This window comes from Aquarana catesbeiana, linkage group LG04 (assembly GCF_042186555.1).
Source record: "Aquarana catesbeiana isolate 2022-GZ linkage group LG04, ASM4218655v1, whole genome shotgun sequence".
Taxonomy (NCBI): Eukaryota; Metazoa; Chordata; class Amphibia; order Anura; family Ranidae; genus Aquarana; species Aquarana catesbeiana.
The window spans coordinates 63,832,995-63,859,479 of NC_133327.1; the positions used below are offsets into that span (position 1 = coordinate 63,832,995).

At 40.6% G+C, this 26,485-nt stretch overlaps 1 protein-coding gene across 1 annotated transcript in view; it reads right to left on the reverse strand.

The window, feature by feature from the left end:
* Window positions 1-26,485, reverse strand: part of PTCHD4 (patched domain containing 4) — a 251,321-nt gene that overhangs the window by 55,991 nt on the left and 168,845 nt on the right. The window lies entirely within an intron of this gene.

Sequence of the window (26,485 nt, forward strand, 5' to 3'; positions counted from 1 at the left end):
AAATTTGACTTTCCTACATCTGTGAAATCCTGGGCTGATAGGCTGCTATGATTGCCACCAGCAATGGTAAATGGTACCACTAATGAGAAATGAACACTTCAAAGGAATATTTAAGTTTAATAATATATAGCAATGTCATGCTATAGGAATCCAACATAGTAGTATTGCCTGTGTATAACACTGACAAAATGACACTTAGTTACAATGTAAAGCAGTGAGTGTACAGCTTCTATAACAGTGTAAATGTCCTGCCCCCCTTAAAAATAACCCAACACACAAAATTTAATGTCTAAATAGTTGGCAACAAAAGTGAGTACACCCCTAAATGAAACCGTCTAAATTGGGCCCAAAGTGTCATTATTTTGTGTGGCCATTATTTTCCAGCACTGCCTTTACCCTCTTGGGCATGGAGTTCACCAGAGCTTCAAAGGTTGCCACTGGAGTCCATTTATACTCCTCCATGATATCATCACAGAGCTGTTGGATGTCAGAGACCTTGAGCTCCTTCACCTTCCGTTTGAGGATGACCTGCAGATTATCAATAGGGTTTAGGTCTGAAGAAATGCTTGGCCAGTCCTTCACCTTTGCCCTAAGCTTCTTTAGCAAGGCAGTGGTTGTCTTGGAGGTGTGTTTGGGGTCATTAGCATGTTGGAATACTGCCCTGTGGCCCAGTCTCCGAAGGAAAGGGATCATGTTCTTTTTCAGTATGTCAGAGTACATTTTGGCATTCATGGTTCCCTCAATGAACTGTAGCTCCCCAATGCCGGCAGCATTTATTCAGCCCCAGACCATGACACTCCCACCACCATGCTTGACTGTAGGTAAGACACACTTGTCTTTGCACTCCTCACCTGGTTGCTGCCACACACGCTTGACACCATCTAAACCAAATAAGTTTATCCTGGTCTCATCAGACCACAGGACATGGTTCCAGTAATCCACATCCTTAGTCTGCTTGTCTTTAGCAAACTGTTTGCAGCTTTCTTGTGCATTATCTTTAGAAGAGGCTTACTTCTGGGACAACAGCCATGCAGACCAATTTCATGCAGTGTGCAGTGTATGGTCTGAGCGCTGACAGGCTGACCCCCACCCCTTCAACCTCTGCAGCAATGCTGGCCGCACTCATACATCTATTTCCCAAAGACAACTTCTGGACATGACGCTGAGCACGTGCACTCAACTTCTTTGGCTGACCATGGCAAGGCATGTTCTGAGTGGAACCTGTCCTGTTAAATCAATGTATGGTATTGGCCACAGTGCTGCAGCTCAGTTTCAGGGTCTTGGCAATCTTCTTAATGCCTAGGGCATCTTTATGTAGAGCAACAATTCTTTTTTTCAGATCTTCTAGAGTTCTTTGCCATGAGGTGCCCTGTTGAACTTCCAGTGACCAATATGAGAGAGTGATAACACCAAATTTAACACACCTTCTCCTCATTCACGCCTGGGACCTTGTAACACTAAGGAGTCACATGGCGGGCATAGATGGGCCAGATTTGGCCTTACCTATCTGCACCAATTATTTGATAATACTGAATTTAAAACCTTTGCACAGTTGAAAAGGGAATTGGATGTCCCTGATTCCCGGTCGTTTCACTATACTAGATTGAGACATGCAGTTGGGGCCCAATTCGGGACAGGACCAGTACTGTTGGAAAACACTAAACTAGAAACAATGCTTGCGGACCGTGTCCATACCAAACTTATTTCCACTTATTATGCGGTTCTAATAGGAAAAAAACAGCCAAGAGAGGACAAGATGAGAGCCAGGTGGGCTGCTATAATTCCGGAGCTGACTGAGGCTCATTGGGAGGGAGTTTTGACTTCCTATGTACCTACGGTTATCTCTGCCAGGGACAAACTGATACAATTAAGATACCTTCATCAAATGTATTATACTCCACACAGATTATATAGGATGGGCAAAAGAGATGACCCTATCTGTCATAAGTGCCTAGTGGCAGATGGTATGTTTCTGCATATGGTGTGGGAGTGTAATAGAATACGACCCTTATGGTCACAGGTGACCCAGTTTGTTGTGGATACATTTGATCTCCCGAACATATGTAGTCCACTTCTGGGACTCCTCGGTGTCATTGAAGATAAAGTAATAAGCAATAATAAAAGAACGTTCCTGAGGCTAATGTTTTACTTTGTCAGAAAGCTAATTGTCCTAAACTGGATAAAGAGAGATTATCTTACACTATCTGCTTGGAAGGGACTGATTAATGCAAATATCACGCTGTATAATATGACTTATGAAGTCAGAGGTAGTAAGAAAAAATTCAATAAAGTGTGGGGACAATGGATGCAATCCAAGGAAACTACATCTTATGTTGCCTAAATGAGTATATTTATATATCACACCCGGGTAATATATACTGTGAGATGATGTTGAGAGAGCATGCTCTGGGGGCCGGGGGAGATGACGGCACACGGCAAAATTGGTTCAGGAGGTATTCACCTCTACGGTTTTGTGTTTTTTTTGTTTTTATTACCATATCTTAAGCTGATGATAATTTCTAATAAAACTGTTTAAGGCAATTGATATCTTAGAAAAATGCTATTTGCACTGAACATATCTCTAATTGTTGGATGTTTATTTCAACTGTCTTGATTGAAAACTATAATTGGATATTTGTAATGAAGTTTATACCTTGTATGCAATGTTCTATGGTGTATGTGTGCAAGTGGCCAATAAAAACCTTTTTTAAAAAAAGGAGTCACATGGCACTGGGGAGGGAAATGTCTAATTTGGACATTTTCACTTAGTGGTGTACTCACTTTTGTTGCCAGCGGTTTAGACATTAATGGCTGTGTGTTGAGTTATTTTGAGAGGACAGCAAATTTACACTGTTATACAAGCTGTACACTCACTACTTTACATTGTAGCAAAGTGTCATTTCATCAGTGTTGTCACATGAAAAGATATAATAAAATATTTACAAAAATGTGAGGGGTGTACTCACTTTTGTGAGATACTGTATATGTATGTATAAATATTATTCAAAAGAGGTCCTTGGGTGCTAAGAATGCAAATTCTACAAGCTTATACCGAACAACTTTCTTTATACCAAACCATCCACAACAGTATGCAGATCAGAAAAGAAAGCTGAAAAAAGAGCAACCCTTTCCTGCCCAGCCCCGGCATCCCTTTTAGTAGATTTTTATGCCAGGGGGTAGGGGCAGACTTCCCGATTACTTGACCAGTATGAGTGACTGTTACCATAGGCGTCCGAAGGTGGTGTGCCAGGTGTGCCTGGGCACACCCTAATCATGTGCATTGCTGATTCCCCTACTTCCTCCCCCCCTCTTGTTGCCCCCCCTTACCCTGCAGTACTGCTGGCTTAGTTTCCTCTCCCCCTGGCTACTGCGGGGGATGTTTCAGGATGAAGAGCGGGGGAAGGGACTAGTAAATAGCTTTTTGCTGCCACACATATGCATTATGTGGGTGGAAAGGTTTAAGGTTTGCATTCACTATATCTGGTCTCCCACAGTACACAGAGCATGAAAATGCAATTATTTTAGTAAACATAAACTGCTAAATACCTTTTCTTATCAGCAGTATATAGCAGTCTTGTGACTTCTATCAGTGTCTGGTTACAGCTTGTAGGAGGAGTTTTCATTCTCCTCTGACAATCCTATGAGGCTACAGGACCCATGACCCTCTGTCTGGACAGTGTTGATTGGCCCTGTGCCGACCACATGCACTCTTCCAAGAAAAAAAAAAAAACTCTCTAGCAATACACACCAAACTGAGCATGTGCAGAGTGACTCCAAAGGCTCTGCCTTATCAGCAGATGGATTGCAGACAGTGGAAGAAGGGGAGGATCAGAGACGATAGGATCAAACAGCTATTTTACACAATGCAAAGAATTAACCCCTTAGGTTCCACAGTGAGTATAACAAGCATGCTTTACTGATATACAGACTAATTTTACTGATGGGGGTTTAGTAACACTTTAAAGGAAAACTCATCTAATTAATACAAATCTCTCAGGTGCTTCTAACTTTCAGTTAACATTACAGATAAAGATAAGGTGCCACATGATGTCTATAGCTACCATTACTATTTTTCAGATACCCTTCTGTGCAGGTGGGAAGACCCAATCACAGGCACACACTGTAGTTAAAGCCAGTGGAGCTATGCTTTCATTTCTACTCATTCTGATATCCCAATATCCATTGAAAGATGACAATAAGGCTTGGTTCACACTATGCAGGGTGATTGCGGGTATGGGAATCTCAGCTGTTCCCACACCCGCAACCACTCCCAGCCAAAACGCACTGGTCTTTAAAGACACAGGGGGCTGCCATTCATTGGCATTCATAAAGGCACCCCACACATCTCAACCCGCAGTGCATTTGCGGTTGCAGGAACCGCAGGGAAATTACACGATCCAAAAGCTCCATGCAACTTCCCAGACTCTGTTTTTCCAAAATAGTGCATTGAACTTTTTTCTGCAGGCAGGGCAGCTCATTCAAATTAATGGGCCGCCATGCTCACGTAAATGCAGCCCACACACCTACACAGATATTTCAAGGAATAAAAGTATGACTGGGGTGGTTATAAGGCCATATGTCAGAGACGTTTATGTCAGAGAAGCTGGGGCCTCATTTAGCAGTGGATAACGTGACAAGGGTGATATGACTGATAACCAAGGTCAAAGAAGGCACTTGTGCACCTGACCTCTATCTGTATTGTTAGTTATTAAAGGGAAGATTTGATAGGCTCACTTTTACCTCCCTTCTATAATCATCTTCCCATTGGCTGCAAAAAATCTAAAAAATATTTGAGCTTGCTCTCCTTTCACAAATCACAGCCCTCTGCTGCATGTGTTCCTTTAGTCTATATCACATTAAGCATTGTTTCAGTAACTGTCCTCTATGGAAACATTTAGTAAGTTAGTCCATGTTTTTGCTGTCACTTTGCTTGCATTTTTTTTGCTACAGTATCATTCCTTTTTAATGGCACATCAACACATTGGGGGAGATTTACTAAAACTGGAGCACTCAGAATCTGGTGCAGCTCTGCATGGGAGCCAATCAGCTTCTAACTTCAGCTTGTTCAGTTAGACATGGAAGCTTTGATTTTTCCTGGAAGATTGGCTCCGATGCAGAGCTGCACCAGATGTTGCACTCTGGCGTTTTAGTAAATCCCCCCCATTATGTCAATGAATCTGGGCAACACTGTGGTGTAAAGCACAGCAATGCACTGGGGTGCTTTGGTGGCTCATACAGCACCAGTTAATGCACCACGGAAGTTTGAACCTGCCCTTAGAGACCTAACAAAAAAAATGCTGTTTTAAAAGTGTGACGATGCACCCCGGGGTGGCGGAGGGGTGGATTTGTTCTTGAAGTCCTGGGCTCACAACAAGTGGGTTAGATAGGGGTGGGTGTCATCCAACCTGGAAGAGGGCCAACACTGGATTGAACAGCGTTGAGTCTGCAGGAGACAGAGGTGGTGAATATTGCCATGAGAGCTGCTTTTTGTTTTACAGCTTCCAGGCAATATATTATTAATTAATAGCAAAAAAAGTGAAGTTGAACTCTAAATTATAAAAGGCAGCTGGAACATCCCAACCAAAAGTGAGCATTTTTAAGCATTTGTATAGAAGAAATTTTTATTGTGTTTTTAAGTCTTTACACCTGAAATCATGTTTACTTATGGACCCGAACATCATTGCAGTCAGTGTAATTATTGTCTTTTAACTTTTTTTCCCCCTTTTTTTACATACCTGTTGTGTGTTTTTATTTAAATAACCATTCTGTCTGGATGTTCTTTACGTAAGTACAGATAGAAGAGACTGTTGCCCCGATCAAGGCTATAAAATCAGTTTTACAGCAGCTCTGATTGTTGCCTTTGTAAGCAAAGTAGATGTCCGCAGGCCCGAATAATTTAACGCTCGGTGGCTGTCTGCATATGAATACATAAAACATCTGTGGACTTTATTGGGTTAGTTATTTTTTATGGATACGCAGTGCACCATACACAGTAATTTATACTCTGACAACAATTCGGTGCCATGTTACCCTTCCCCATAATATATATATATATATATATATATATATATATATATATATATATATATATATATATATATATATATATATATATTTCAAGCATTTTTTTTTTAATTTTGATGATTATGGCTTACAGCTAGTGAAAACCCCAAATTCAGTATCTCAGAAAATTTTAATATTACATAAGACCAATAAAAATAAAGGATTTTGGATACAGAAATGTTGGCTTAAAAGTATGTCCATATACAGTATAGTATGCACTATACTAATACTTGGTCGGGGCTTTAGAATTTTCCTAGTAGAGCGCTGCACTGACTTTGGACTTGATAAAAAACAGTGGACAACCACCAGCAGATGACATGTCTCCCCAAATCATCACGGACTGTGGTAAATGTTGCATTTCATTCAGAAATCAAGGTCCTAGAGTCTGGAGGAAGAGTAGAGAGGCACAGAATCCAAGGTGCATGAGGTCCAGTGTGAAGTTTCCACAATCAGTGATGATTTGGGGAGACACATCGTCTGCTGGTGTTGGTCTACTGTGTTTTATCAAGTCCAAAGTCAACGCAGCCCCCTGCCAGGAAATTCTAGAGCACTTCATGCTTTCCTCTGCTGACCAGCTTTATGGAGATGCTGATTTCATTTTCCAGCAGGACCTGCCCACACTACCAAAAGTACCAATACCTGGTTTAATGATCGTGGTATCATTGTGCTTGATTGGCCAGCAAACCTGCCTGACCTAAACCCTATAGAGAATCTGTGGGGTATTGTCAAGAGGAAGATGAGAGACACCAGACCCAACAATGCAGATGAGCTGAAGGCCACTATCAAAGCAACCTGGGCTTCCATAACACCTCAGCAGTGCCACAGGCTGATCGCCACATTGATGCAGTAATTCATGCAAAAGGAGCCCAGACCAAGTATTGATACTATATTGTACATGGACATACTTTTCAGTAAGCCAAAATTTCTGAAATTAAAAATCCTTTTTTTCATTGGTTAAATGTAATGTTAAAATTTTCTGAAATACTGAATTTTGTGTTTTCATAAGCCATAATCATCAAAATTAAAAAAAAAAAGAAATGCTTGAAATATATCACTCTGTATGCAACACATCTATATAAAATATATGAGTTTCACTTTTATTAATTGAATTACTGAAATAAATGTACTTTTTGATGATATTCCGATTTGTCGAGTTGCACCTGTGTGAGTGTGTGTGTGTGTATATATATATATATATATATATATATATATATATATATATAAAGGAAAGTATCTTCCTTTCCTTCAAGGTATATAACACAACTTTGATCTCAAAGACCTATATAGCATTAAATGTACAACCCAGAGAGCAAAGCCTACCTACTACAGTCTGGGAACCCCTGCCTGCAGAGAGAGAGGAATTCCACATCCACTGTTGAGTGTGCAAAGTAAAGGAGGCTATTTAAACATAAAGAAAACTTATTAAAAATAAAGTTTTTTTTGTGCTGACTATATTAAATAAATAAAATTCGAACAAAACAAATACAGTTTCCCTTTAAAGTCCCTGTGAGCAACCAATAGGGGGTTATTTACTAAAGGAAAATCCAATTTGCACTGCAAGTGCACTTGGAAGTAAAGTCGCATGCAAGGAAAATAAAAAATGGCATTTTAGCTTGCACATGATTGGACGATAAAATCATCAGAGCTTCCCCTCATTTCAGTTCTACCCCTTAGATTTAAAGCGACTGCACTTCCAAGTGCACTTGCCGTGCAAAGTGGATTTGCCTTTCGTAAATAACCCCCATAGTGTTTCAATATGGAAGGAAAATATGACTTCCAAAATATTTTACAAAAGACCTTTCAATAAATGTGTGTACATGTTTTTGATTAAAGCTGAACTCAGATAAAACATAAACAAATTAATGCAGTTCTGCATTCATTAATACATCATTACATTAATTTTTTTAATACAAGCAGTGTAAATACCTGGATTTAACGTGGCACCAGGCTCTTGCAGTCCATGTACAGCAGAGGTCAGAATGGAAGAGGGAGAGGCAGCTCAAGAAGCCAATCAGTTCCATCTGCTGACAAGGAACATGCTCACAGAAGGAGAGAGAAGAGTGACATAGAGATGAGCTCATCAGTCTGCTTCTTCTCCTTTACTGTGCAGGCACAGGCTAGGAAAGAGACAAGGGTTATTTTAACCCTTTTGCTGCCAGAGACATTTTTAAAATGTGTGTACTCACGGCAAAATGCAAAAAGTCTTGAAAATAAGCTAAACCCTGAACAATACACTATATTGTCAAAAGTATTGGGACACCTGCCTTTACACGCACATGAACTTTAATGGCATCCCAGTCTTAATCCGTAGGGTTCAATATTGAGTTGGCCCACCCTTTGCAGCTATAACAGCTTCAACTCTTCTAGGAAGGCTGTCCACAAGGTTTAGGAGTGTGTCTATGGGAATGTTTGACCATTCTTCCAGAAGAGCATTTGGGAGGTCAGGCACTGATGTGGTCGAGAAGGCCTGGCTCGCAGTCTCTGCTCTAATTTTCCAAAGGTGCTCTGTTGGGTTGAGGTCAGGGCTCTGTGCAGGCCAGTCAAGTTCCTCCACCCCAAACTCGCTATATTGCCAAAAGTATTGGGTCACTCCTCATTTGGTGGAGGGGGGATTATGGTGTGGGGTTGTTTTTCAGGAGTTGGACTTGGCTTCCAGGGAAGGGAACTCCCAAGGCATTAGCAAACCAAGACATTTTGGACAATTTCATGCTCCCAACTTTGTGGGAACAGTTTGGGGATGGCCTCTTCCTGTTCCAACATGACTGTACACCAGTGCACAAAGCAAGGTCCATAAAGACATGAATGAGTGAGTTTGGGGTGGAGGAACTTGACTGGCCTCCACAGAGTCCTGACCTCAACCCATTTAAAATGCATCCAATTCGCATACTGTATATGTGAACCCAGCCTTATAACATCTGTGTAATGTGTTTTTTTCTGGATTTGTGGTTGATATTTTGTCTCTATCATTTAAAATACACCTATTATAAAAAAAATATAGACCCTTTGTAGGTGGGCAAACTTACAAAATCTGCAGGGGATCAAATAATTATTTTCCCCACTGTATATATATATATATATATCTATATCTACATCTATCTATCTATCTATCTATCTATCTATCTATCTATCTATCTATATAGATATATATATCTATATAGATATATATAGATATATATATCTATATATAGATAGATATATATCTATCTATATATAGATATATATATCTATATATATATATATATATATATATATAAACATAAGGTTGTATTAGGTGTTGTATTGTATGTAGGTTGCGCACGCATATGTAAACAGTGTTCGTACAACACATGGGAGGTATTGCCGCAAACATAATAGCGAGAGCAATATTTCTAGCATTAGACCTCCTTTTGTAACTCTAAACTGATAACCTGTAAAAAAAATGTGTGTACCCTATGGAAATTTTTGTGTATGTTTGTCACCATTCAATGAGCATTTGCAATTTTAAAGTGTGACAAATTAGATATCTATTTACTCGGCGTAACATCATCTTTTATATTTTACTAAAAAATTGGGTTATATATTGTGTGTTTTTGCATTAAAATTCATGAAAGATGCGTTTGAAAAGCCGCTGCACAAATACCATTGTGACATAAAAAATTGTGATCACCATTTTATTCTTTAGGGCCACTGCTAAAAATATATATATATAATGTTTGGGGGTTCTAAGTAACTTTCTAGCAAAAAAAAAAAAAAAAACAGATTTTTTTCCTGTAAACAAAAAGTGTCAGAATAGGCCTGGTTTTCAAATGGTTATACTATACAGTAAAATGTATCTTCCCCCCACCTCACCTTGTACAAACAATCCAAGACATTGGGTCACCTTGGTTTATAATTTCCCACATGAACAGTGAGATAACAGCGCCACCTGACTTTATAACAAACAACTGAAAATGACTCTTCGCGTCTCACAGAAAAAAAGCCACTAACCTAATTATCACCCCAACACTTGCTGAATTTGTTATGTGTAGCTGTATGTAGATCATATATGTCAACTGCAAGTGTCTAGCAAATAACAAATCATTCACATCAACTGTGCTGAGACAGGGGAATTCCACATGTCACAGCTGTACAGAAAAAAACAAGAGATCTGATGCTGGGAAGTAAAAATGTGCTAGGCTAAATAGTCTTGTATTATAGTCACATTTTACCCTCAAGAAAAAAAACCCTACCAGTCCCACCTTGCTTCTCCATGAACCCAAGACTACTATGAAGGTGTTGGCGGAGGATAACTGGAAAATATCTTTATAACCTCCTCCCGCTGAGACTGAGCTGCACATTTCTGAATTCAGAGCTGTCAAAATCCCAGATCTGTGGCAGCGGAGGCATTACCAGCCACATTGCGATAGCAGTAAATAGAAAGAAAAAAAGAAATAAACAAATTTTATAATAAAAAAAAGGAAATCTAAACTGATGGTCTATAACAGTTTTGAATGCATTGCCTATTTACAATTTTGGGTATGTTATATATTTGTTATTTACCGCAATGTATAATTGCCCTGCTATACATTAACTCCTTCTCAGGCTGATTGATAAATTATAGCCATTTTACTTGAAAAGGTCTAATAATCAGTAATTTAAAAAAATACACACTTGTTTATTGACCATACAGCATTGAGGTCCCTGTACTTGGAGAAAATACAAGATAATAATTTAGGCTGCTTTTACACTGAGGCGCTTTACAGGCGCTATAGCGCTAGAAATAGCGCCTACTTAGCGCCTGCAAAGTGCCTCTCCTCTCACTCCAGTGTGAAAGCCCGAGGGCTTTCACACTGGAGCGGTGCGCTTGCAGGACTGTAAAAAAAGTCCTGCAAGCAGCATCTTTGCAGCGCTATACGAGCGGTGTACACACCGCTCCTAAAGCGCCCCTGCTCATTGAAATCAATGGGCAGCACCGTCAAAAACCGCTGCAGCTGCGCTTTGCTGGTGGTTTTAACCCTTTTTCGGCTAAAAGCGCTCGTGCTAGCGGGCGAATAGCGCCGCTAAAACGACGGTAAAGCGCCGCTAAACAATGCCCCAGTGTAAAATTAGCCTTAGTGAGAATATTTGGAATAATATTAATTATACAAAATATGTTTTAATATAAATTATATTGCAGCTTACCAGTTATTGGATATGATGGATGCATTTGTTTTCTTTTTTTAGACTTTATTTCTTCCATTTTCATCTGGCCTCTAAGGTAGGCCATATGTTATTCATCTTTTTTGTTCAACCCAAAAAAAAATGACTTAATTCCCCATTCCACAAAATCCAATCCATTCAAAATGTTTTAAAGGCTATAGGGAGAATGGGAACCCCTTAAGATAGCACCAGCAAGTGTGCAGGCTTGGGAACTCAATGTAGAGATTACATAAAAGGAATCCCCAAGAGATTAATGACATTAGTGTTAGTCCATCCTGTTCAAAATGTATATTTTGTAAAATAAAGAGTTTATAAATTATAAACTATTATATAACTAGTAACAAAACTATACAAAGCATCAGTTTTAAAGATTTGTTGTGTTATAGGGAATGCCTAGAAATGGTAACTGTGCCTAAATACCCTGGCATTTTAATTTTTTTCTTGAATTATTCAGGCACTGCTTCCCCTGATTCCTAGTCTCACCAGATTTGGAGTGTGATTTGGTGATCTAACTACTGTGTGCTCATTGCTCTCCTTGCTGAAGAGGAAGCTGTACACTGGGACCTGCAGTGCAAGGATTTCCCTGCTTCTGTTTTATTCATTCTGTGGATCTATGCTTCTTCCACCCCTTCTTGATCATTACTCCACCAGTCATCAGATCAACAGTAAACAAGGGGCAGCTCTGACATGAAGAAGCACAGTCCTCCTCTGTCCACCTCCACAAAATAACACAGTACAAAACAAGGCATGGCAAAGGTAACATCTGGTGTGGACCCCTCCATGTTACCAGACAAATATAGGCTCTATTAAGAGCAATAACACAAAAGCAAGAAGCTACTCAGTATTCACCAGCACACCCTGAAAGAGGTGATGGGCTTCTCTGTTGTAGGCTCCCAGGTTGTGGCTCATGAATCCACCTTGAATGGCAATAGCTGACAGTAACAGGACAAGGTACAGAATTGAGATACGAAATTGTGGTCATATAAAAAGAGGTCGGAGCTAACAGGATTGTCAAAAAACAGGCAGAGATTGCTGACAAGCGATAGGCAGGAATCTTGGTCAGTAGCAAGTTGAGTCATCATCAGGAACCAGAAACATGAGATATGTCACAAAAACTGGAGCCTAGGAGCAAAGTGAAGTGCTCCATGTACTTACCATGCTCAGATGCTGGCACTGTCCCTTTTCCCACAAGCCCTTGGAAGCCCTTGGTGTCTCTGCTTCCTGCCCTTTGAGTGTTCTGAGAGATCACACCTAATGAGACAGAAGTAGCTGGGCATATGACGCGCCACAAGGTGTACTGTTAAAATATATCTAGAAGTAAAAGGGTTTTTTTTTTGTTTTGCTGTTTGTGCCCCCGTTAGCGAAATTCCCCCTATCTATTTTTCCTGTTTACCATTATCATTGAAAGTGAAAGTAAAGGAAAATCCCACATTTTGGGTTGTGCTCAAATAAGTAATAGAGGGAAAATCTTCCAATGGGGACATTAATTCTGGTGACCTTGGGATCTCCAAGGAATTACCTTTAATTAGGGATTTCCTCTCACTTTCTGTTTTGCTATGGGACACAGATGGCTGCACAGATGGAACACAGATGGCCAAAAAATAAATAAATCTGACAGGGGTCTTAACCCTCTCTTTCTCTATCCAAAATGAAAGAAAACAATGTTTCCTATAGTTCTACTTTAATTCTGGAGTGTGGGGAGTTGGGTTGCAGTGCAATAGCATGCAGCTTTCAAAGAAGGCCCAGCCACTACAGAGGGCACTGCACCAATTGTTTCCAGAATACTGTGCCTCAAGTGGGGTGCTCCCATGCCCACAGCCATTTTCCTGTGTTTTCAGTCCAGAGACTCCTCCAGCCACTCACCTGTGGAACCAGTCCTGGGATCCCTCCAGTTGCTCCCCTGGACTACCAGACTCAGCTTACCTCATAAATAACCGTTCTTCTACTTTATTAGTTTATTGTATGGTTTACTGAAGTAGTAATTCCTCTGTATATATATTCCTTTAGAGTTTCACAGAGATTGTGTGGTACTGTCCTTCCTGATTAACAGAGGCATTGCTCTTAGGAGGTCCTGTTTGCATAGTTATATTCGTTTACCATTGTGCTATATACTGAATGTATATTGATTGCCTTTCTGACCCTATCACCCCTGCAATAATGACCCCCTTATTCCTGATGGGATTCCTGCTACAAGAACTACCCAAGCACACAGGGCCAGTTCAGGATTTGGATGAGTGGATAAGAGATAGCGGGGTCTGATCCAATCATATGGGATCCCGCCCAGCAAGCAAAGCTGGCCATTAAGGTTTTGGAGGGAGAAGCATGAAGGTTAATCCTATAACTACCAGCAGAAGACCGGAATTCCCTTGACAAGATAGTTACATGTTTAGAAACAGTGTACAATTAAGCAGTAGCATTTGGGCATCTTAGGGTTTTGCAGAAAGCAGAGAATAGGAGAGTCCATTCTGCAATATGCACTGGAAGTACAAGATATGATGTAAGGAAAAGTGCCAGGAAGAACAGCCCGACTGGGGTGAGGCTGAAGAAACAATTTGTAGCTGAAAGGTCAGAGAAACCCTGATAGGAGCAAACCCAATGTAAAATTCCACCAATTGTTAGAAACAGCCAGGAGCAGAGAAGTCCAAGTCCAGATGCACTCATGGCCATCATAGGTGTAAAATCATTAGACTCACCTGCAACTAAATGGACAACTTCATGTAAGGTTGCCATCCAGAAATTGACAGGGGGACAAGACAAGACAAGACTTGAATTGTTGAAACCTTGTCCACAATGTCTATGTGTAGTGGTGGGTATCTTGGCATAGGAGCAGGGCTTTGCTTCCTCGTGTCAGAGGTGACCCACGGTAATCAAATACCATCAGAAAAGTAGAGGAAGCACAGATCCACATGAATGGAGCAAAAGCAGGAAAATAAATGATATTGCAACATCATAGTAATGTATGTTAAAGTACACTGTGGTAGCAACACTGTAAAAGGCATGTTTTATTATGCCTTACCGCAATGCAGAAGTGAAAAGCTAGCTTTATAGTTTCCCTTTTGCCATATCCTAGACTAACGCATGGAACAATGTCTAGATCAGAGTAAAGCTTGAAGAATCCGTGAATGTACAAATCCTTTTTTTTCCTGCAGCTACTGGTAATATTTCTGTCAATATGCTACTTATACATGTAGAACATTTAGTGCAGATGACTTGCACACAATCAGCAATAATAATCCATCGCATTGAACTGTCCTCTGTTGCTTCAGTGCCGTTCTATAAACAAAACTTTGCCTTACCCTCTGTGAAATGCCAAGCAGCACAGCTGAGCGGACTGCGCACCGCAGATTTATTATGCAGATTTGAACATTTCCTGTTCCCATCTAATACAACTCCAGGCTGTACAAAGCAACCATGTCACATTTACAATAAAAAATACATAATAAACTGACGCCAGGTGCCAAAAAAGTAAAAATATACAATATAGTGTAAATGTAGCCTGGCTTTGTTCTTTGAATATAATCAAACATTTTGCTAGAAGGCTCAACGTCCTGCCATTAATACAGCTCTGCTGATAATTCATTTTGTTAATACCGTTCCGAATATATATGTGGCCTTTTAAAGAAATCATTGAATTTAAACTATGACTGTGTTTTGTTGTAAAAAGTCCTTGAATTGTTTATAATATGGCAGCAAGGAGATCAGCACTGTACAGGTCTTGTGTCTGTTCACTTTTTGCGTGGATATTGTGTACATAGTATAGTAAACATAGTATTAGGCCAAAAGGGGCTCTTCACTAGACTCATCCAAACCCTACTTGAACCCTACAGTAGTTAAAATCTTAAGATACAAAATTCATCAGAAATACCTTGGTATCATGGTACCACCCACTCTAACAAAATCCCTTTCTTCATTTCAGAATGTGCTCATATTGATTGTGGTGGAGGCTTCAGCATGGTATGGATTATTGCAGTGCAATAACCTACCCCCACCTGCTAACAGTTTGACAGAGCTTCTTACCAGCAAAAATATGATTGTAAGTGGATTTGTCAAGACATAAAGTATAGCAGCTGCCATTGTTGACTTTAAAATACGCAATATGGCCAAAGCATGTGGACACCCCCAAGGACGTAATTTAAATTTTCAGGACCCCATATTAAAATTTTTATTAGGATCTCCCCCATTCACTAAAGTTGGCCATACACATAAAACTGGCTGAGCAAGGGAAATCCATAAATTCCCCCCACTCTAAATAGACTGGATGGAAGAATCTCCATCCACCCATTGCTATCAGAATACCCAAACGGTGATTGCAGCTGATTGGATATCTTATTTAGGCCTATTTTTTTCTCCTCCCCAGCTCCTTTGATTTCTCAAAGTTTTTTATTCATATGGGTGGTGTTTCAGGGCTATCCACAGCGTTTTTTGTATATTCACAGGAATCATCAAAAATTAAAGCCGTGTATGGCTAGCTTAACTCTCTTTGCTCTCTTTGTAGCATTTGACAGTGTTATCTGTAGCAATACTTATTACTGATCTTAATATAAAGTGTGCCTAAACCAGGCCATACACTGATGGAAATTTGGTCGGCTCAGCAGGGCCTAGCCAAATTTTGATCCATGTGTGGCAGCTCCTGCTCAACAGAAGTAGATTGATCAAATAGAAGAGACATGTTGGAAAATGGACTTCAGCCGCTGACCAGTGTATCCTGACAGGTGGGTTCAGCTGTCAGAATACAATCTCAGTGTGGGGAATCCTCCATCCACCATATTTGTGTGGAAGGAGGAATGTTAGTTTTTTGTTTTTTTTTCTTTTAGCCCACGAGCTGAATGAAAGAAAAAAAGGAAAAACAAAACAGTGTATGTCCAGCTTAAATCAAGGACAGGCAGTAGGAGAACTGTCAACATAGTCAGTACATGGCTAAAGAGCAGTGCTATGGATAAAAGTTATAGTTGTAGTAGCAATAATAATAAAACAGGCATAATGCTATTTTTTATTAGGACAAAATGATTAAAGCTCTTGCTCACAATTACTCTATAACCCGAATACAGACTTCTTTCAACTCTAGCTTCTTTAAACCTTTTCATAGAATCACAAACCTTAGTTATCCTAGGTTTTTAACAGTAGACATCCTGGGATTTTTTTTCTTACTGAATAAGGCATGCAGTGTTAATTGCAGCCTGTAGCAGAAGTTTAGATGCCAATAAATGTACAGTGCTCAGTCAGATAAGAAAATGCTTCTTACTGCACAGAGGGGCACCTGGGAGATCCATTCTGTATTGGAACCTCCACAGTTAAGGTGTTCTTACCATCCTTGCTAATGGGCCCACCCCCCACCTCGAGCTCATTGACAGCTGCGTCCATTGCTTTAGTTTATATTACACCACTAGAAACCCCTCAGTTCAGGTGTTGAAGGGTGATGTTAATGCTACAGCATACAAAACCATTTAAGATCAGCCCTTCTCAACCAGAGTTCCTCTAGAGGTTGGTAGGGTTTCCTTGAGCTGTAGCTAACTGACCTCCCATTTGATGGTGTTTGGATAGTTCCAGGGTCAATGCTACCTGTCAGAGATAGCTGCAGGACAGTTTTTTTCTGTTTGTAAGGATGGCATTGTGGTCACCTTTGTAAAGGGGAGCATTCTTTTCACTGGCTACCCATTATTTTCACTGTCTGCTCAGCCCCAATGAAATTGTGTTAACAGGGGTTCTCTGAGACCTAAAATGATTTAAAGGGTTCCTCCAGGGTAAAAGGGTTTAGAAAGGCTGTTTTAGACACCCGTACACTTCCAACCCTGGAAGCATTTTGGGAAAGGCCCTTTTTCTGTTTCAGCTTGGCAGTGCTCTGTGTACAAAGCCAACTCCATAAAGACGAACATGAGTGTCCAGACTTCAACCCTACTATATACCTTTCTTTGAATTGGAAACCCAATTGTGAACCAATGAGTATACTCATCCAACATCAGTACCTGACCTCATAAATGCTCTTTTGGCTGAATGGGCACAAATTTCTACACGAGGAACTGCACAGAATCCTCAACCTCACTTAACAACTGAACACTTCTGGGATGAATCAGAACACTGACTGTGAGCTATTGTTGTTGCAACCATAAAAACCTGAAATCATTTTTGGCTGGGAAAGACGTTAAAGTAGTACTCAATTGTTACAAATTAATTCTTTGTTTTGCCACCACCAATGGTAAGTAAAAGGAGATCAAGTTATTTATTGCAAAACAAAAAAAAATACAGTTTTCCCTTCCTATGTTCTCCTTGTGTTGTGCACATCTGGTGGACTCATTTTATGAACTTCCAGCAGAAATGTGCATGTTTCAGTGGCAGGTGAACAAAACCATGTTACCAGTAACAATGCACTGTGTGTTGGAACAGCTGATTGTAGTCCAACTCAAGAATGCACAGGAAAGGGTGGCAACTCGCATCCAAAACAGTGTAAGCATTCTTATGCTAAGAAAAAAAAAGAGCCTGTGGATATACCTTGTTTATAGGACCATCAGGTATAATTTAGGTAAAGGCAGGAAATCTATTTAAAAAAAAAAAGGTTTAAACTTTTGACATTACAAAATCATTTGCATTACAATTGATTTAAGTGTTTGGGTTTGCTTACACTTTAATATCCATTCAAAGGCAATAATGTATAGTAAGCCATAGCTGCAATCAGAAATGTGTGAGGCTTAATATTCACAGCAGGCTGTAAATCTTCTGTCAGAGTCTTGGAATCAAGGGATTAATTAGAGATTTGGCACATATATTAATTGCAATAGTTAAATTTAACTGTCAACCTCATACCAAGAACTAAGCAGTATTTTTAATGAATAATTTACTTTTCGAAGGAAAATTCCTCCTCTTTGTTGACTATTTAATTTTTTCACACAAATTTGAATTTAGGGTTTTCAGTGCAGGTAATTTAGTGCACTTTAAATGGCTTAGATTTAGGGGTTTTGGCTTAGATTTTATGGTTTATGGCTTAGATTTAGGGTTTATTTTACAGGGTGTGTTTTTAATTTTTTTTTTTGCAGGAGGGTTTACTTCCTCTTTAATGACTGCAATGTAGCATTAGTGAAATGGGGAGAGTACCTGAAGTTTACAACATAAGTTAAATATCTTATAGTTTGAAGAATATCCCACAAAGGTTTTGCGATATTGTGGTTCAAAGCCTCAGGGGTTATGGGTGTATTATAGACGGACCTGAAGGGCTGTCCCTGAGAGGGCTTTCTTCTATCTACAATGGCCTTACAGGTTTCTTCTATGCAACCACCTATTTAATGTTTGTTTTTCATATTTGTTTTTCTGCTTATAACAGACACCAAAGCTGACCTGCCTATTAGAGATGCTCCAACTATGTTTCCCTCCCCCACTCACCCACTTCTCTTCCCTTGTATTCCTTACGTATTTAAATTGTTATGAAAAAGAGATTGCCGCTCCAAAAAAGCTCCAGACCTCTTAGAGACACCCGCCCTATTGAGAACTCACAGGTGCTGGCTCTGCACAAAATTTTTCTTTCAATGATTTTTATTGAAGGTTTTAGAAAAGAATATGTTTTACAACATAAAAGGAAGGGAGAAAAATGATATACACATTCAGGTTGTATACAATCCGGTGATATACATTCTCAGAAATTTTCATTTAATTAATTAGTTGTTCAAGAAGCATGTAGACATTTAACATAAGCAGAGTATGTTCACTGTGCGTTGTGTTTATCTTGTTTTCATTAGTCAAACGTTAATAGAAACAGAACCATCTATAGAAACATTAACTTTTGGACCATATCGACCATTGTTTATCAAATTTTTTGCATTGTAAAGAGTTTATTGCTAAGAGGCGCTCGAAAGTGTAATTTCTATGAACTGCTTTGGTTATGTCTGATAGGTTAATGGCATTGGTGGATTTCCAATTTCGTAATATCGTTAAGCGTGTTTCAAGCAAAATATGAGTTACGACTGGTCTAATGTCTATATGAAATTTTTCTATGTTCAGATGCAATATTGCCAGCGCTGGGTCTGGTTGAGATATTACTCCCGTTAACTTGGAAATCAATTTGAACACTTGGTTCCAAATGTATTTAACAGCAGGACAACACCAAAGCATATGCAGTAAATTGCCTATTTGCCCACAGGCTCTCCAGCAATGTGGGGATGTTCCCGGGAAGAATTTTGCTATTCTATATGGGGTGTAGTGCCATCTGTTGGCCATTTTAATAGTTAATTCCCAATGTTTAATGCAGTGGGAAGCCTTGTGTATTGCTCTAAAGGCTTGTTGCCACTGTTCATCTGAGACTGATATACCTAGTTCTTCTTCCCATTTTTTCATTGCAGTAGTTTTGGTAAACGTGAGTTTATCTTTGGTGATTTTATAGAAGAAAGATATTCCTTTTGTGTGTTGTTTGGCTGTAGTGTAAAATTTCCAAATATTGCTCGGAAGGTGTATGGTAGGTGTAGGCTTAGATTTAAGGAAGTTTACAATTCTTACGCACGTAAACTGTGAGTTCTTTGGAAGATGGTATTGTGTCATAAGTTGCTCCACAGATTTGGGATGTGTGCCATTATATAGGTCTGATATGTGTAGTATGCCCTTACTTGACAGGTCTTTGATTGTCAGCATTGGGATTTTTGTTTCCAAGAACGATAAGGGTATATTATACTGTATGTCTTGTTTGTCTTTATACGTATGTTCCCGTATAACTCTCCACGCCTTTAACGAAATTTGCGTAGTAGGAGGCAGTTTTTTTGTGTCCCACGGTATCCACCCGTCTGTCATGAGTAGCAGGGGTAAATTATTCATTGGTGCTGTCGTTTTTTCAATGTCCACCCATAATGGTGTGTCAGTTGTTTGAAACCAGTGTTTGATTTGGTCAAGGCGTACTGCCCAATAGTAGTCGTGTATGTCCACTAAACCTGCTCCGCCCGCTTGCTTATGTGATGTGAGATTATTTCGTGAACATCTAGCTTTTTTCCCCTTCCATATGTATTTCCAAGCAATATTCGCTATATTTTTTATTAAGTGTTGAGGGATAGACAGTGGTAGAGAGCGGAATATGTATAGTATTTGTGGCAATAACATAATTTTGTAAGCTGTAATTCTGCCTAACCAAGATACTTCGCTGTTGGACATGTTTTTGGTTTGGGCTTCCAGTTTGTTAATTAGTGGTAATACATTGGCTTTTATTATTGTGGATATTTTATTTGTGAGTGTGATCCCCAGATATGTGATATTTCCTTTACTCCACATATATGGTAATTTTGCTTGTAGCGATTTTCGGGTTTTTGGTGGGATACCCATGTCTAAAATGAGAGATTTAGTAAAGTTGACTTTATAGTATGATATCTCTCCAAAAGCTATGAGGATTTTATGGGCCTGTATTAAGGATATGGAGGGTTTAGTGAGTAGCAGGATTACATCGTCTGCGAATAGGTTAATGGTATGTTTTGCTGACCCAAACTGGAAGCCTGTTATCAAAGGGTGTGAGCGTATGGATTCAGCTAACGGCTCTATCATCAAATTGAAAATTGCAGGAGATAGGGGGCACCCCTGTCGGGTTCCGTTTTTGATCTGGAAGGTTGCGGATAGGAACCCCGCAGAGTACACCTGTGCTGACGGGCAAGAGTATAATGCCATAATAGCTTGCAGAATTGGGCCTTTGAATCCAAACTTCAACAATGTTTGTTCCATATATGTCCAGTGGACCCTATCGAACGCCTTCTCTGCGTCAATGGATAACAGCAGAGAAGGCCTTCGAGTCTTTTCAGCATGGTTTATCACATTAATAATCCTTCTAGTGGCGTCCGAAGTTTGTCTCCCCCTCACAAAGCCCATCTGGTCTCTCGTAATGAGATTAGGTAATATGCGTGTTAGTCGTTTAGCTAGTAGTTTCGCGTATACTTTTGTGTCGGAGTTCAGCAGCGATATGGGTCGGAAGTTAGCTGGTGTGTTAGGTTCCTTACCCGGTTTTGGTAGAGTCACTATATGTGCTTTTAGCATTTCCTGTGGAAAGGAGGCAACCTCAGCAGCTTTATTAAAAATTTTTGTCATGTGTGGAGATAGAATATTGGTGAACATTTTGAAATATTCATTAGAGAATCCGTCCGGGCCTGGGGATTTCCCATTTGGAAGTGTATGTATTGTCATTTCAATTTTTCTGTGTGTTATCGGAGCATTTAAGTATTCTAAGTGATCGTCGGAGAGGGCTGGAAGGTTTAGGTGCTCCAGAAAAGAATTTATTTTGTCTATAGTTGGGTGAGGTGTATGTGCATCTTCGTGTAAATTGTATAGTGAGCTATAATATGCAGCGAATTGATTCGCTATTTCTTGTGGATTTGTGATTCTGTGTGTTAGCGTAGGGTGTTGGATGTATGCTATTCTAGTTCTGGTGCGTGCAGCTTTCAGTCTATTCGCTGGGTATTTACCTGCTCTGTTAGCATTGGTATAGTAGTTTTGTCGTAGGTATTTTAAATGTTTGTCATATTGTTGAGTTAGGAGCGTTCTGAGCTGTTCTCTAAGAGAATTGAGTTTGTCGATAAGTGCTGTGGATGGGGATGTTTTGTTTTGAGTTTCTATAAGGTGTATGTCTGCAATAATTGTGTTCAGCTGCTGAGTTCGCCTCTTCTTTTCTCTAGCTCCCAATTGGATCAGGATTCCTCTCATAAAGGCCTTGTGAGCGCTCCATACAACAAATGGATCACCCACAGAGCCCTCATTTTCTGAAAAGAAATTTTGTATATGTTGGGAGATTGTTTTGTGATATTTATTATCTTGGAAGAGTCTGGTGTTGCAACGCCAGATGGGTGGTGAGGAGGAGACTCCCTTCTCTACAATAGACAGGGAAATGGCTGCATGGTCAGACCATGTAATTTCATGTATTTTAGACATGTTTACGTTTTGCAGGAGCCATTTATCTGTTAAGAACATGTCTATTCTGGAGTAAGAAGAGTGCCTGTTGGAAAAAAAGGTATAGTCTCTTTCCGTGGCGTGTAAGCATCTCCATATGTCGTATAGTTCCTCTTGGTGGAGTATGGACTGAAGGGATAGGGTTCCTTTTGACTGACCTGATGACGTGTCCAGTGTCGGATCTGAGGTTATGTTGAAGTCCCCGCATATTAATAGGTTACCATATTTCATGGAATTTGCTTTGTGTAGGACTTTTTTGATGAATCTGACTTGGCGTGTATTCGGAGCATACAGTGTGATCACTGTGTATGGTTTGGAATTAATGTCTCCTGTGAAGATGATGTACCTGCCTCCAGCATCGGTGAAGACATCTTTAGGTTGTATGGATAGCGAGTCCTTGAAAGCCATTAGGACACCTCCTTTTTTGCTATTTGGTGTATTGGCCATGTATATGATTGGGTAGTTTTTGTGCTTACATTGAGGAGCGTTATGTAATTGAAAGTGGGTTTCCTGGACACAAAGAATGTCCGCTTTGTGTGTGCTAGCTTCCTTCCACAAGGAGAATCGTTTAGCTGGGTGATTTAGTATTTAGTATTATTTAGTATTAATTGAAAGGCATGTTATCGTCATTGTGAAAGGTACTTGTGGTTTTGTGGGGTGATGTAGTAGATGTACTCACTGGGCCCGGTTGAGTGGGAGATCCTTGTGGGTTGATGATGAAAGGTAGGTCTTTTCATTTTTTCGTGTGTCTTGATTGGTCCGGTACTTTCGTAGATAAAACTGTGTATATCAAAAACAAAGGGTGCAGAAAAACAAGGAGAAAAAAAACAGAAAGTCAACAGGGGTTTGATAAGAAATGGATCCATGAATTGATCCCTGTGCAGTTGTAACTGCTACTGGTTGACTGGGGTGTAGGTAAGAGTTAATCCTAAGCTCTTCCCTAGAGATAAACTGAATTATATCTGTGTGGAGTGTTATGAGCTTCCACCATTGCTTTTCTTGGATGAGCGCTTGTATGAGACGGTTTGCCACTCGCTCTGTATAGGGATCGGTCCCTGAGGTTGCGCATGTTGTGCTGGTTGGTCAGATATTATGCCCCAGTTCCTTAAAGCCTTAAGTCCCTCTTCTAAGGTGGACACCGAGATGTTTTGGCCATTGTGAGTGATCGACAGGGTAGCAGGGTACTTACATTTGTGCAAGATGTTGTGGTTTCTCAGGGCTTTTGTGATGGTCAATAAATTTCTGGGGCGTTGCAGAGTGTGTCTGGACAAATCAGGCAGCACTCTGATGGCGGCATACTGTTGTGGAATGTTTTCCTGTTTGCGGGAAACTTGCAGAATACGATCTTTTATGTGGTAGTAGTGTATCCTCATTAAGACATCTCTAGGAGTGTCATCTGGGAGGAATGATGGTTTAGGTACCCTGTGGATCCTGTCCACTAGAAGATCTGATGCAGTTGCCTCAGGTATTAAATTGGAAAAAAGGGCCTGGGCATATTGCAGAAGCTGAGAAGGGGGGACAGATTCTGGAACCCCCCTCATTTTGAGGTTGTTCCTCCTGGATCTGTCCTTGAGGTCTGCAATTTTATCTTTTAGCCATAAGATGTCCTCCCCTTGTGCTGTGTGCGCTTCTACCATAACATTGTAAGATGAGGTATACTCCTCCATCTTGTGTTCTACCTGGTTCACTCTGCGGCCTAGCGTCTGCACTTCCCTCTGGCATTCAGTGATTCCTCTCATCAGATCTGCCTGCAATGAGGAGCGCAGGGACAGCAGCATATCTTTCATTAAGGTATCTGATACTGGCCTGTCTGCTGTGGGGAAATCTGTGATAGGATCCCGGCCCTTAACGCTCTGGCCTGTAGTGCTGGAAGGCCCGCTTACCTCCATGGCCAGATTGGCCTGTGATCTGACTGGTGAGTCCCTCCGCTGCCGCGATTTTGCCGGGCTGCGTGTTGTGGGGGTAGAGGGGCCCGAGGATTGTTCGCTGAGAGGGTTGGTCAGGCAGGAGGAAGCCGCTGGTGTCTCCGCTCCGCCGTTCCGTCCGGATCCCTGGTCCGGCCTGTCAGTTCTGGCGCCGCCGCCATTTTGCTGAGGCCCGCGCGAGGCATAATAGCTCGTCATCTTCTGCGGCTGCTGTGGTGTTTTTCGGTGCCGTGGCATCTTTTTCTTGATCCGCAGGGATTTGGCACTCAGATGGCAGTGTTTGGAGCCGTGGATGGTGCTGGTGGGCTCTGATGCTGATGGATTATCTCCGGTGGGCGAGCGGAGCTCCTGGGCTAAGCGTCCATCTTGGAGTCCGGTCGCCACGCCCCCCGGCTCTGCACAAAATTTAGAAGAAAGAAAAAATCCTGGACGGCCCCACTCCGCTAAAGGCATCTTTATTAAAAAATGTTTTAAAATCCAACACAGTCACTTCATGCACACAAAGAACAGGGAAAACCAGCTAACATGTTTCACACCATGCGTTGGTGCTTAGTAATAGCTAATAATTAATTTGTTGATTGATTTGAGCATGGCAAGGATCTACTTTGTAATGTTTCCCAGAGTCTTTTTTTCAGTAAAATCAACTGAAACAGAAATGCACACATATGAGCAACTACAGATAAAATGAAATATCTAGTATTGTGTCCTGACCATTAAATGTTTTTGCATTCCCCAACTTTTTTCCACCAATTTTGCTTCTTCTCGTCTAGTACACTAAAGTGGACCTTTACCTCTCTTTTGAAAATATTGCAACTCCCCAATTCTTTTATTAAAATCATAGATATATATCCTCCGCTTCTGCCTTTTTTTTTTGCGTATGCAAGAACTATGTACCTGTAGCTGCTCACAGCCTCCTGGGATACTCATGTTATGCATCTCAGGAGGCTTCAGGGCAATCCACAGGACATTGCGCATACATGGTGGTTTGTTATCAAGGTGTCGGATGCAAGAGTTTGGAAGAGACAATCAGCTCCTGATGTAAGCAAAAGAAGATGGCAGTGTTCAGCGGTGGAACAAATATTACAGTAAGACATCACTGGGCTTGCTGGATGTGTGACTATGTGTTTTGAAGATATATAGTTACATAGTAGGTGAGGTTGAAAAAAGACACAAGTCCATCAAGTCCAACCTATGTGTGTGATTATGTGTCAGTATTACATTACATATCCCTGTATATTGCGGTCATTCAGGTGATTATCTAATAGTTTCTTGAAGTTATCAATGCTCCCCGCTGAGACCACCGCCTGTGGAAGGGAATTCCACATCCTTGCCGCTCTTACAGTAAAGAACCCTCTACGTAGTTTAAGGTTAAACCTCTTTTCTTCTAATTGTAATAAGTGGCCACGAGTCTTATTAAACTCTCTTCTGCGAAAAAGTTTTATCCCTATTGTGGGGTCACCAGTACAGTATTTGTAAATTGAAATCATATCCCCTCTCAAGCGTCTCTTCTCCAGAGAGAATAAGTTCATTGCTCGCAACCTTTCCTAATAACTAAGATCCTCCAGACCCTTTATTAGCTTTGTTGCCCTTCTTTGTACTCGCTCCATTTCCAGTATGTCCCTCCTAAGGACTGGTGCCCAGAACTGGACAGCATACTCCAGGTGCGGCCGGACCAGAGTCTTGTAGAGCGGGAGAATTATCGTTTTATCTCTGGAGTTGATCCCCCTTTTAATGCATGCCAATATTCTGTTTGCTTTATTAGCAGCAGCTTGGCATTGCATGCCATTGCTGAGCCTATCATCTACTAGGACCCCCAGGTCCTTTTCCATCCTAGATTCCCCCAGAGGTTCTCCCCCCAGTGTATAGATTGCATTCATATTTTTGCCACCCAAATGCATTATTTTACATTTTTCTACATTGAACCTCATTTGCCATGTAGTCGCCCACCCCATTAATTTGTTCAGGTCTTTTTGCAAGATTTCCACATCCTGCGGAGAAGTTATTGCCCTGCTTAGCTTAGTATCTTCTGCAAATACAGAGATTGAACTGTTTATCCCATCCTCCAGGTCGTTTATGAACAAATTAAATAGGATTGGTCCCAGCACAGAACCCTGGGGAACCCCACTACCCACCCATGACCATTCTGAGTACTCCCCATTTATCACCACCCTCTGAACACGCCCTTGTAGCCAGTTTTCAATCCATGTACTCACCCTATGGTCCATGCCAACGCACCTTATTTTGTACAGTAAACGTTTATGGGGAACTGTGTCAAATGCTTTTGCAAAATCCAGATACACCACGTCTACGGGCCTTCCTTTATCTAGATGGCAACTCACCTCCTCATAGAAGGTTAATAGATTGGTTTGGCAAGAACGATTCTTCATGAATCCATGCTGATTACTGCTAATGATATCATTCTTATTACTAAAATCTTGTATATAGTC